This window comes from Protopterus annectens, chromosome 11.part0 (assembly GCF_019279795.1).
Source record: "Protopterus annectens isolate FY-2018-M chromosome 11.part0, PAN1.0, whole genome shotgun sequence".
NCBI lineage: Eukaryota > Metazoa > Chordata > Ceratodontiformes > Protopteridae > Protopterus > Protopterus annectens.
The window spans coordinates 1,286,923,490-1,286,936,206 of NC_056745.1; positions in this window are offsets into that span (position 1 = coordinate 1,286,923,490).

Here is a 12,717-nt window from a genome sequence, read left to right on the forward strand (position 1 = left end):
AAACTAATTGATCCGGTTCTTCCTCTTGTTCATGTGAGGCTTGTTGTTGCGTTGGCCTAAAAAATTATTATTACTATGATTGACTTTTTTGTTAAGTCCTTGGTTAAAATAGACATTACTAGACCCTCCATTGTCTCTGGAAAAGCCTTTAATCCTGTTGCTACGTCTAAGACCAGTGGTAACTTCGCCCTCATTATTCTCTTCAGTAATGTCCACTAAACCCCCATTGTCATCGTCAACTTCAACCATCCGAACATTGCTTACAGTATTAGTCAAAGTGCCATTAGACACCACTAATCTGGGGTATGCACTGTTGTTTTGATAGGCTAACCTATCTCTTAACAATTTTTTGGTTTTGTTCGCCTTTAGTTTTAATAACAGTGCATCAATACTGGACAGTATGCGACCATAGTCAAATTTATACCTGAAAAAGTCCAGGTCCGCTTTTATTTCATTGTCCAAACTATTAATTTCACCTATTAGTAAGTCAATGTGTGAAGCATAATGCTTGATAATTAGTTCCAAAAGTTGAACACCTTGTTGTTGAAAAAGTGTCTCTAAGTCCGCAAAAAACACCCGGTCCACAAGTAACCCTGATGGTGCAAAGTTGTTCCGCAACCCCTTAGGGATGAGATTCTCAGCAATACATTGCCTAAAATAGGCCGACTCAAGTTGTAACTTTTTCAACTTGAGGAGTTTGATGTCAAACATTTTTAGCCTGTCGGCTAAACACTCATTATTTACATTCTGCTCACCATTAACTGGGGACGTACCTTGCTGGCCAAATGAGAGGTGAGCGGTATTCAAAATCCAGTCACCCAAGTTTGGTAAACCAGTATTCCCTGCATCGGGCCCAATGTTTGTAGCTGAGGCTGCTATGCCAGGAACCTCCGTTCGCAAATTGAGAACGCCGTCAACACCGCTGCTCCCAACGGCTGTGGCATAACTGAGAGGCCGCGCAGATGCACCTCCAAGTCCGGCGTCATTGGTAGCCCGTAATGGTTCTCCATTCAAGGTGTTCGGTAACCCCGCATTGGAACTACTAGGCTGACGTTGGCCATTCAATTGCCTGGCTGGGATGACATCTTCAGGGCTAACTTGGTTAAGTCCGTTAGAACAGGTAAAACCAGATGGCAACACTGTTGGTGGGTGTACTCCGTGCTGCATTGCATCCATCCGAGAGTTAAGCTGATCCAGCCTACGAGAGAGGCCGGCCAATAAACCGGCAACATCAATGTTGTTATCCTCGTTGCCAGTTTCCATCGAATTGAACAGCTGGGAACTACCAGGACTAACAGGGCTCCTCATGGCCATAAAAACCAAATGAAGAAGAAGTAAACCAAAAAAAATCAAAATATACTTTTTATATATACTTTTTTCTGTAATCCTTGTAACTTGTAATGAATTGCAGTAAATCATGTTGGGTTTACACTATAAAATCTCTTCTTGCTGCATTGCATAAAAATGTACTGTTGAACACTTTGACATGTATTAATCCGAGAGAGCGTTGTTTTGCTTACTGGTTTTCTGATTATTACACCACTAGTTTTAGCAGATTGAACATACATACATTTTGTACTTGTTAGTTCAGTTTTATGAATAAATTTTTTAATGTTATGGGTGCATCTGCACCGTTTTTAATTATACTAGATGTTAATGTGTTGTAATAACCTTGTTTCAGGAAGTTGTCAAGATGTCATTTCCTGATTTTTGAATATTTCTTTGGGGTTGTTTCCCCGGTTGTTTTATTCCTCTGATGAAGCCATAACATAGTTGTGGTGTTCTTCTAATAATAATAAAAATGCGTTAAGGACTTTTTGCAGCTGTGTTCTTCTGGACAAGGGTCTCGTGGATTGTGATTTTTTTGAATTCAATAAAGCCTACATGGAGTGATTTTCTGTGTAAGTATAGTGGGATGCCCCCAAAACGGAAACCGGCAGCCATGCCATCCAGTAAACAGAGCAACGGGGCATGTACGAGCATGCAGACATGGAAGTGTCCGTGGAATGCAAATGACCTCATAAGCAGGGGAAATCCATGCAAATGAGGGTGATTTGTAATCCAATAAACTGAACGGTATCTGTGTAGGAGATGTGTTGGTGTCAGAAATGTACATGGAAAGTAACCATGTACAGAAATGTAAAAATTATACTGGGGCTGTGAAAGCCCAAAAAGAAGGTTGGATATTGCAATGTAGGGATGGAAGTGGCCGAAACTATGTCCAGTGAGTCAAAAAAGTAATGCAAATCAGTCTAAAATATACATTTTTTTTAATACACATATTATGTGTGTGCTGCACGCAGCAATACACTAACATGCCATTATGCAAAAAAATATTAAAATCTTGAAAAACTGAAAATAAGACATTTGCAAAAATAATGCATTATAGTGCCCTGCATGCAGATTGTACAATGGGAGTGATTGCTAAGGAGGCAGGCCTTGGAGTGGTGAGGTATCCAGGGAATATGCAAGCATCTGTATGAAAATGAGCTGGGGTTACTGACTAGTAAAAATGGGCTACTGTGTCTGCAGATATAACCTGTGAAGGGTCATAATCATGTTGTTGTCAGTAGAACAGGTAGCTGACATCAAAAGGGTGTGTCATGCTTTATTTAAGAGGAATGGAGCTCAGCAGTGTCTGTTTGTGGTCAGCTAAGCACAGTTAAGCAGGGGGGTGTGTCCACTGCAGCTAAGCTGTGCTTAGCCCCACAGGGCATGTTTTAGCTGGTTTAATGCTAAGCTGAGTATGCCCATGCATGAGGGTGTGTCCAGACTGCTGAGCACTGTTTATACTAGAGCCACTGGTTTGTGCACTGTGCAACAGTGCTTGGCAGGGAAAGAAAAAAAAAGGAAAAAGCCTGGGAAAGCCACTCAAGTATAAATGACTGATAAGCCCTGCTACACTGACACTTGACCATTCAAAGCCTTCAGTGATAGACCTGGCCAGTGGAATGCATCATAGTCTGCCAATTACACAGGCCATATCTGCAGCACACCACTATAAATTATGCATACACCCTTCAATCTGATTTTTCACACATACTCTGCACCATTGCAGTACACACTTGGGACTTTTAACTTACAAAATGATAGGGGAAACTGCTGCTCTTCTACATCTGTATGTGCTAGAGGCTGAGGTCAGTGCTGGTGCTGATGCTGACAATAGGCCTAGACTGAGAAGGAGAAGAGTGTTCAGGCCCAGGGTAACCTTCCAGGAGCTACATGAGCTGTAGATAGTAGAGTGTTACATGGGGGACAGGGACATACTACAAGAACTCACTGAGCTCTGCCTCCCTCAACTCAGACCCAGAGCCAACAGAGGGGAACCCATCCCAGTAGAAGTAAAGGTATGTGTACCCCTTAGAATACTAGCTATGAGTACTTTTTATAGGCCTACTGGGGACATGATGGACATCTGCATTCAGGGTGCTCCATCAGTTCCTGTTTGCCATGCAAACACATGCCAGTAAGCACATATATTTACCCCTCACCCCTGAGGAGATGGCCAGCAATATGCATCTCTTCAACTGTGTAGTAAACTACCCTGAGGTACTGGTGCCATAGACTGCACTTGTACATATCAAAGCACCACCTGGTGAGGAGGGTAGAGTGTATGTCAATTGCAAGGGGTATCACTCCATCAACTGCCAGGTTGTGTGCAATGTTCAAGGCATTATCATAAATGTGTGCGCTGGCAGCCCTGGCAGTTATCACAACTCCCACATCTGGCACCCATCACGGTTGTACCAGATGTTTTCCAGGGGGTCTTCTTCTATGGCCATCTACTGGGAGATGCTGGCTATACACTGGAAATGTGGATGATGACATCCATCAGAAATGCACACACACCTACTGAAGAATGCCATAATGAGGCACACACATAAACTAGGAACATGGTAGAGCATGTGTTTGGGCTGCTCAAGTCACGGTTCCACTGCCTCGATATATCTGGTGGAGTCCTGCAGTACTCTCTAGCCACATGTGCACACATGGTCACAATATGTGCCATGCTACACAATATGATCCTGCAAAAACAGCTGCGACAGGAACATCACAGGGAAGAGACACACATCCCCCCCCAAGTGCCAACATCCCCACAGCCACAGTTGGGGCTCGGAGGAGGAACCCCCTGAGCCTCTCCCTGTAGGCAGATGTAGGCATGCCCAGTTAGCCCTGGCCTTGGCAAAGAGACAATGTATAGCAAATGCACTGAAATCCTAGGGGCCTAGGAACTGACACCTCACTCTGACTCACATACATAGTAAAAAGAATGCCAGCCACAAAACACAACCTGTACCTTACTATGTATTAGTTGTGTACTGCATGCATCTGACCGAGTCATCCCTGAAATACTGTGATCTCAACTACTGCAGGCAGAAGGTAAGTCACTCTTCTTTACAACAAATATATGGGGTACTAGACTATGGTAGCATATGTATGGATCTGTCGCATGTATGCAAGGGAATACAGTGGGCTACTGAGATGTCTGCAGACAACTGACAAATGACTGGACAACAGGAAATCTCTGCCTAATACTGGCCACCCCATGATCTGCAGTAGGCTGAAGGCAGCAAAACCCACTGCACTATGTGAGGGAAATGACAAACAGCAAGGTCATAGGAGAGATGCATGACTGTCAATGCTAGAGTCCCCTAACCAAAACACACCCATGTTCCCATACAACTGCAGTAACATTATGTTTGCAAGGTAAAAGCAGCAGACCTCACAATCCCAGGGCTGTCCCAATCAACCTGGTGACATGTTCCATGACCACAATATGCAGGGGTCATTGTGCTATGCATGTCTGTGGCTGATAGTGTCTGGAATTAAACTGCACTATCTGCTGGCTGTTGTGGCTTAATTGGCTTAGTACATTACCATGGTTGATGGTGTTCATGGTTAGAGACTGGCTGCGTCTATTATTTTGCATGTGAGCTACACCTATGGTAAAAGTTCTACAGACTGTCCATATGTCACTATTAGTTACTGCAAGAAAGCTGAAAAAAAGACAGAGACAATGGAGGAACAGGGGGTCACAGATATGACCAGTACCCAGCTCTAAGCAACCTAGATGGTGGCTAGTATAACAGAAGTCAGAGTAGCAGCAGGATGTAAAGGCTATCACGTAACTGTGTCAGTACTTACAATAAGTCAGTGGGCACCATCATACCTCTCAAATGTGCAGAGTTTCACAGAATGTCCACATTTTTGCCTCATATTTCATAACTGCAGTTTCTGGCAAACTAGTGGCAAATCAATAAAGGTTGGCATTAGAAAATCATGACAGACATTTGAGATACAGACTTCATACCCTTCAGAAAATCCATGCTAATACAAAACCTGTTATTCTACCAACTCTCTAAGTTTATAAGAGCAATATTAAAAAATTGCCCCTATTTTTGGGCCTATGTCCCACTTTTATATATGGCTTTGCCCAGATTTCTTGCTCTAAGAGGCTGAGAGATATGGGTGCCATGTAGCATTAAAATACCAATACAACGCAAACTGTCTGAGGATCAGAGCAGACATATGGGGCGCAATATTGAACATCCTTCAAAACAGGTATACATACAAATGTTTCAAGTGCGGGAATTAAAGCCCTTCTAACTTGCCAATATGCCAAAACACTTGTTCCCATAATAAATGTCCAGGCTGTTCCTAAAAGTATCTAAACTAGTACTTGCTTTAATGTAATTTGGTAGTCTGTTCCAAGCATCAGCTACTCTGTCAGAGAACCAATTAGTACACTTCTCATTCTTATAGAATCTTCTACACAGGTTATCTGACGATTCTCTAGCACTATTTGATAACCCCAAATATTCCCAGAGGTAGTTATCGCTAAATGCCCTATATACCTGAGTAAGATCTCCTCTTAAGTATCTGTAAGAGACACTGTACAAGTTCAAATCATTTAGTCTTTCATAATAACTTAGATTTCCACATCCATGGAAGCCCTTAGTATGTTTCCGCAGTACTCTTTCCAGTTTATTCATGCTTGTTTTCCTATAGGGTTTCCATATTGTTATTCCATACTCAAGTTTTGGTCTAATGTAACTAACAAACAATGACTTCATTATGTTTGATTTCCTAGACTTTATAAATCATTTTATACAACCTATAGTTCTATAACTATCATTAGCCAATTGGTTGATATGATTAAAAACCTCATAGCTGAATCTACCCATATACCCAGGTCCTTAAATGAGTCTACAGTTTCAATCACTGTGTACTGTATTAAATATTCACCTTTCAGTTTGTGTTTCCAAAATGTCATATGCTTAGTTTTTTATGTATTTATTACCATATTATTCTCCTGTGCCCAAATGGTCAATTTAGTCAAATTATTTTGCAGACATGCCTTATCTGTAACACTTGTAATCAGTTTACCCAATTTCAGGTCATAAGCATATAGACTGGAGAATACCTCAAATGAAAAAGTAAGGTCAGAAAGATACAATCTAAACAAGTAAGGCCCTAGTACAGAGCCCTGTGGGACACCTTGACTGTAACCAAGGATTTCACCTCACCAGTTGGTGTGTGATACTTGCAATGTCCAATTTGTAAGCCATGCAGCTATCCATCTTATCAACAATACATCAATACCTAGTTGCACTAATTTATTGATCAGTGTTTTGTGCATGACCCTGTCAAATGCTGAAGTTAAATCTATATAAATCACATCACAGCACAATTTTTCATTCATAGCTGTTATTATATTGTTATAGATATAGAACATCATGTTACAGGTGGTAATAGATCTATTTTCAACATATGCATGCTGATATATGGTTTCAAGTGCCAACCTATCCAGTTCTGACAATAACTTATCCAGTATTACCTTCTCCATTATTTTTCCACAACATGAAAGTAGACTTAAGGGTCTATATGATTCTGGGTTTGTCCTACACCCCTTTCCCTTAAAGACAGGTTTAATACGTGCATGTCTCCAATCGTGAGGAATCTCCCCATATTTATATGACCTAGTGAATAATAAATGTAATAGCAGTGTAAGTTTTTGATTAAGTGTTCTCAGGTCATTGTTACTTATTCTGTCTCCTCGCTGTGCTTTGTTTGGATCCAATTTATACAGTTCTTTTTCAATATAGTCCAATTTGAGTCCAGTATCTGAGGTTACCTGGATGTCAGTAGGACAACTTGCCACCACTTTTGTGGAGCCAAACTGTTTTGCATAAGATTTTGTAAATATATCTATAATCTGTTGTGTCTGAGAATAAATTTAAGAATCTGCACGCAGTTTAACAATTTGTGCATCTTTACTCCTCCCACATCCTATGTATCTATAAAAAGGTTTCCTATTATGCTCAATATATTTATATACATTTTCTTCAAACTTTCTTGATCTTGTCTAACACTATGCTTAATCTGTTTGTCCAGCTTGTTTATTTCAGTTTTCAAAGTTATAGTTCAACCTCTCTTCCATTTCTTATAATTTTTGTCTCTCACCTTAATCAGGTATCTTGTTCTTATGGAAATATTCCCCCCCTATGTTGTGTGCCTAGATCCTGATGTTAAACATTTTTTGACTTTTTGCACTCAATTTCTCTTTCCACATTCCATCTACAGTTTTTCCACTGAACACCTCACTCCAGTTAGTTTTTTATATAGTAACTGTTTTGCTTCCCTATAATCTGTAATTAACCTACTGTGCATTGGCTTAGATATCAGTTTGGCAGAATTATCTAGCAACAAATTAACCTTTATGACCCCATGATCACTGCACATCAATGGTGATAAAACTTGACTTGAAGTTACAGTAATTTCTCTGGGAACACAAACAAAATATATTCCATCCCCTGGTAGTTTTTTATTTTGCAATCTGAAGCATTTGTTGTTCCTGAATATACTATGTGAATAATTTCTTTACTAACATTGTTGAATCAATATTATTCCAGTCTGTTTCTAGTAAATTTAAGTCCCCAGCTAATATTATTCTTCCCTCCTGTGTTTCATGTAAGAAATGTATGAATTCCTCTAGGTCATCTGCACCTGACTTTGGTGGTCTGTACACTCCAACAATTGTTACGTGTTCCAGGGTTGTCTTTATTGTCACAGTTACACAGTCTATAGTATTGGTGTTATCACTGAACATGTAATAATCACACGTCTCATAGCTATCTTAAATCCCTGTCATAACACCTCCACCTGATTTTTTTAAGAATGTCTGTTACACTAAAAACATTTATACCCTGACAGCACTAGTTTCCAGTCATTGTTCTTTAACCATGTTTCACAAACTATAACAACATCAATCTTGTGGGAATATAGCAAATTTTCTAATAAAAAAACTTTATTATTAATGCTCCTAGCATTAACAGCCATCAGAGATGCATCAAATGTTGCTGTCTGTGAACTGTTACATTTTTGACCTGGTAAAAACCCTGGCTAGTGTTTGTCAAATATTGCAAAATATTTGCTGCAAAAATTCTCTTCCCTGATCTAGACAAATGCACACCATCCTGTCTGAACACGTGTGCCCAAAAGAAGGCTTGGATGCTCTACACATTTCCATTTTTTAAAACAGGACATTTTTTCCATGTAGGTGTTTATCCAAAACATCTTTTCATTCACAATGAACTGACTATCCTTTCTGTAGGTGATTTGTGAAAAATATGTCCTAACACCAGTACAAGCTATGCTGTCTAGGAGGGCTGTCAGTTCCTGACTAACAGTCAGAGAATCTTTGTTGGTGGCATAATTTGTACCAACATGAATACAAACAGATCCATACTTCCTTACATTAAGGCATTCCAAGGCTTGTTTCACATCTTCTATTTTTGCTCCTGGCAAGTATAACACTACTCAATGTTCATTATCATCTCTGCAAATATAAGTATCAGTTCCTCTAATAACTGAATCTCCAATTACAAGAATATCTTTGCTGACCATCTCTGAAGAATCTTCAGCTTCTAATACAGTCATTTCTGCTCTATCAGTTGTTACAAAGAATAGATCTTCATCACTATTAGTCTTATTAATTCCACTGTTTTCATTGCGTATGAAATTCTCATCCAGCTGGCATTGTAAATCCACAGCTTGAGCCATGTAGTCAACATCTGTCTTTCTCTTCTTTTTTCTTACAGTAATGTTCTTCAATCCTTCCACATTCAGTTTTGATTTCTTCCTTTTCACCTGCCCCTTGCCTCTGTTTTCTACTGTTTCCATTGGAAAGGTGATGCCTTTTTCTGTAGACTGAGGGTTTTCTGATAGACAGATATCTTCATTCCCTGTCACCAGTGTGTTACATAACAAAGCAGAATCCTTTTTACTACGCATTCTCTTTCCTTTACAGTCATTAGTCAGTTTCTTTTTCTTCCTTGTTATTTGTTGATAACTTTGTCCTTTTTTCTTTTTTGTTTCCTTCTAAACAAACTGGATCCTCAGATTGCTGAGTACTTGCATCCACAATTCCATAGTTCTCAGGTGCATCATCATGTTTCATAGAGGTTGAATGCTCTTTGCAGAAAATAGATGCATCATTTCCTAAATCTGTTCTATTTGTTCTATGCCTAAAATTATTTAGTTCATCAGTCCAGTCATTAATATATGATACAACAGTTCTGCAAGCCATGCCAATTGCACATGTGCAATCATCATCAAGTCGAGATTTGCTTCTAACAATGTAAGCAAATCATCCAACTTTTGACATGAGGAACAAAGATCACCAGTGTTATCAGCTGTTACCTTTAAATATGCATAGCATTTATTACACTGTACAAGATACTTGTGCATTAGCAAATCATTAATTGCATACTCATTTAAGGAATCCATATTCAGCTTTAACTGTATAAAATATTGCAAAGGAAAAAAAATACACAAAGTCAGTAGCAAAAACTTCAAAGAAACTTAAATCAACTTCTATGACAAAAATGATATCAGCAATATCCAACTAAATAATAAAATACAATAAAGTTGTTCTGACCATACAAGTTCTACCAGCCAGCCAGAAGTTGTAATTTCTTTGCGTGCAGTAGCTTCTGCTCACTATAGCTCGCAGTCGCACCTCCTTTTAACAGTAAAAATAAATACAACTTCTCTTACCAGTCAACTCCATAACAAATCACAAACCAAGACAGGATTGTTTTGATATGCTCAGAATTTTCATCTCTGCAGTCTGTGTAAGTATATAGCTGTCTAAGCCCTGTGTAGTGGCTAGAGCTTGTCTGTCCAAGACCTATCCCTTTCTCACAACCAAAATTGAAACTAAAGGATTTCCTGACTGTTGTGGCAATGTGGTTATTGAAGGAGAGACCACTGTCCACCTGTGTCCCTAAGTATCTTATCACACTTTCGGTGTTTAGTGTACTGCCACCTGTGTGGTAATTCACGGGTACATGTTTTTTCCCAAAGGGGATAATTATACATTTCTTGGCATTGAGCTTAAGCTGATGGCTCTGGCACCAAGCATCTGTTTCTGTAAGGCCCTTTTGTAGAATATCCACATAATTTGGGGATTCAATAATGGCTCCCAGTTTGCAGTCATCTGTGAACTTTGTTAGCCAGAGTCCCTTAGTGTTGGCCTGTACTTCAGAGAAGTAGATGCCAAACAAGAGTGGTCCCAGGACTGAACCCTGAGGTACTCCACTTGTCAATTGTCTGGATCTGAATTTGGAGTTGGCTACTTTTGTAGTGTGGGTTCTGTCAGTAAGCCAGTTGGCAACCCATCTAGTGAAGTAGGGATTAATGCCCAGCTTAATAAGTTTATCTATGATTCCAGAGTGAAGATGGTGTTGAAGGCCTTGGCAAGGTCCAGATATGCTCTGTGGACCACCTTACCCTTGTCCACGGCTCTGGAGACTGATTCAAAGAAGTCAATCAGGTTCAGGAGACAAGATCGGCCCTTCACAAACCCAAACTGTGTGGGGTCCAGTGTCTGAAGGTTGCCAATGTCTTTGTTTATAAGTTCCATGATAATACTTTCCATGGCCTTGCAGATCAGGCTTGTCAGACTGATGGGGCGGTAGTTCCCAAGATCCAAGTTGGAGCCGCCCTTGTGGAGTGGGATAACTGTAGCTGTGCACCACTCAGTGGGCATGAAGCCTGAGGTGAGGCTATGATTAAACATGACACTTAGGTGAGGTGCCAGTTCATTTTGTAGTTTATGTAGTACACAGCCTGGGATGATGTCTGGTCCCATGGATGCTGTATTTTTAGCTTTGGAGGGTGCGTTTTTTACCTGCGTGGCCATTATTACCGGAATTTGGCAATCTTTCGGTATTGAGATGGGCCCTTTAGAGAGTGAGAGGGAGGTGGTTTGCACTAAATTGATCTGCCAGGATATTGGCAATATCCTTTGGATCAGTATATTTAATGCCATTCTGTTGTATCTCAGAGCAGATCTGAGCATTGCAATTTAGAGTCTTGACATAGCTATAGAATACCTTGTGGTTGTCTTTGGAATCTTTGACAATTTTATTTTCGTATCTAGCTTTGGAGGATTTTATGAGGGATCTCAGCTTCTTACTAAGGCTGGTAAGGGAGTTTTTTGCATGCTAGGATTTTCCTCTTTTCTGCAACAGTTTCTTCCTTTTGTTGCAAAGTTTGTTTATGGCAAGGGACCACGAGATTTGCTTCTTTTTTGGAGAAGAGCATCTTGGTTCTATTGGGGATGGCATGATTCATTTAGCAATTGAACTTTCAGTTCTTGTCTTCATGGGTGTCATGAAGTTTGTCACGTCTGACTTGAGTAGCATGAGGGGGTGGGTGGTGTATGTATTAATAACCATTAGGGATGACCTACCCATATGCTTAGGCACTTCTCAATTCACAAAAGTGGTACCTGTTACCTGTACCCATGAGAAGTTTATACACACTTAAAATAAAAGTTTCAGAATTATGTGTTTCTGAGGATCTACACTGCCATCTTTTCCAGTCCTGGCACCAGTGCACCTACCAGGTTGGGCACTTTTTTATCCTGGGTCTTGTGCACCCAGCTATCTTTTTTTATTTTTGATTTACTTCTGTCCATTATATAGGCTATATAAATGCAGTCTATATATCAATGTCGCCTTGGAGAGATTTTGTGAAAACAGGGTCCACCTCATGAAGGTACTCACCAAAACTTGAGGAAGGAATTCAATTTCAGCACTACTACTCTCCTTTGCTTGCTGACTTTTCATCTCTTCATTTTGACCCCATTACAATGTTCCAGTTTGATTATTTCAATGTGCTTGAAGTCATAATCAGCACAAGAGATACATAGCTTATTTGAAATTAAGCAAATTGTGTGTTAACTCTGCTTCATGACAACCTGAATTAAGGTATGCTATCCTCTCCCTAAATTGAGAACAAACAAAATGAACTTGCTAGAGTCAGAATAATATCCACACTAAGAGCTTCTGTACTTCAGGTGAGACCACATTTACAATACTGGCATTCATTTCTGAATATTGGTACTGTGTTAAAGCCCCGTTCACAACTTCTGATTGTAGCTCTTAAGATTTGCACTCTGCCCCCTTTGCCCTCCCTAGCTATACTTCTGTGTTAAGAACGACATATGGTACAGTTGTACAATACTTTTGTTTGAGTTAATATTCCTTCCCAATGGATTTTAACTCTGCTCTTTCTTTGCAGTTTACAATTTCCAAATTTTTTTCATACATTATCTTGAGTATTTATTCTTCTGTTTGTGATTTGCTATTTTGTCAGTTTTTAATATTAAACCCTGTATACAGCTTATCTTTTCCTTGAATAAAAACA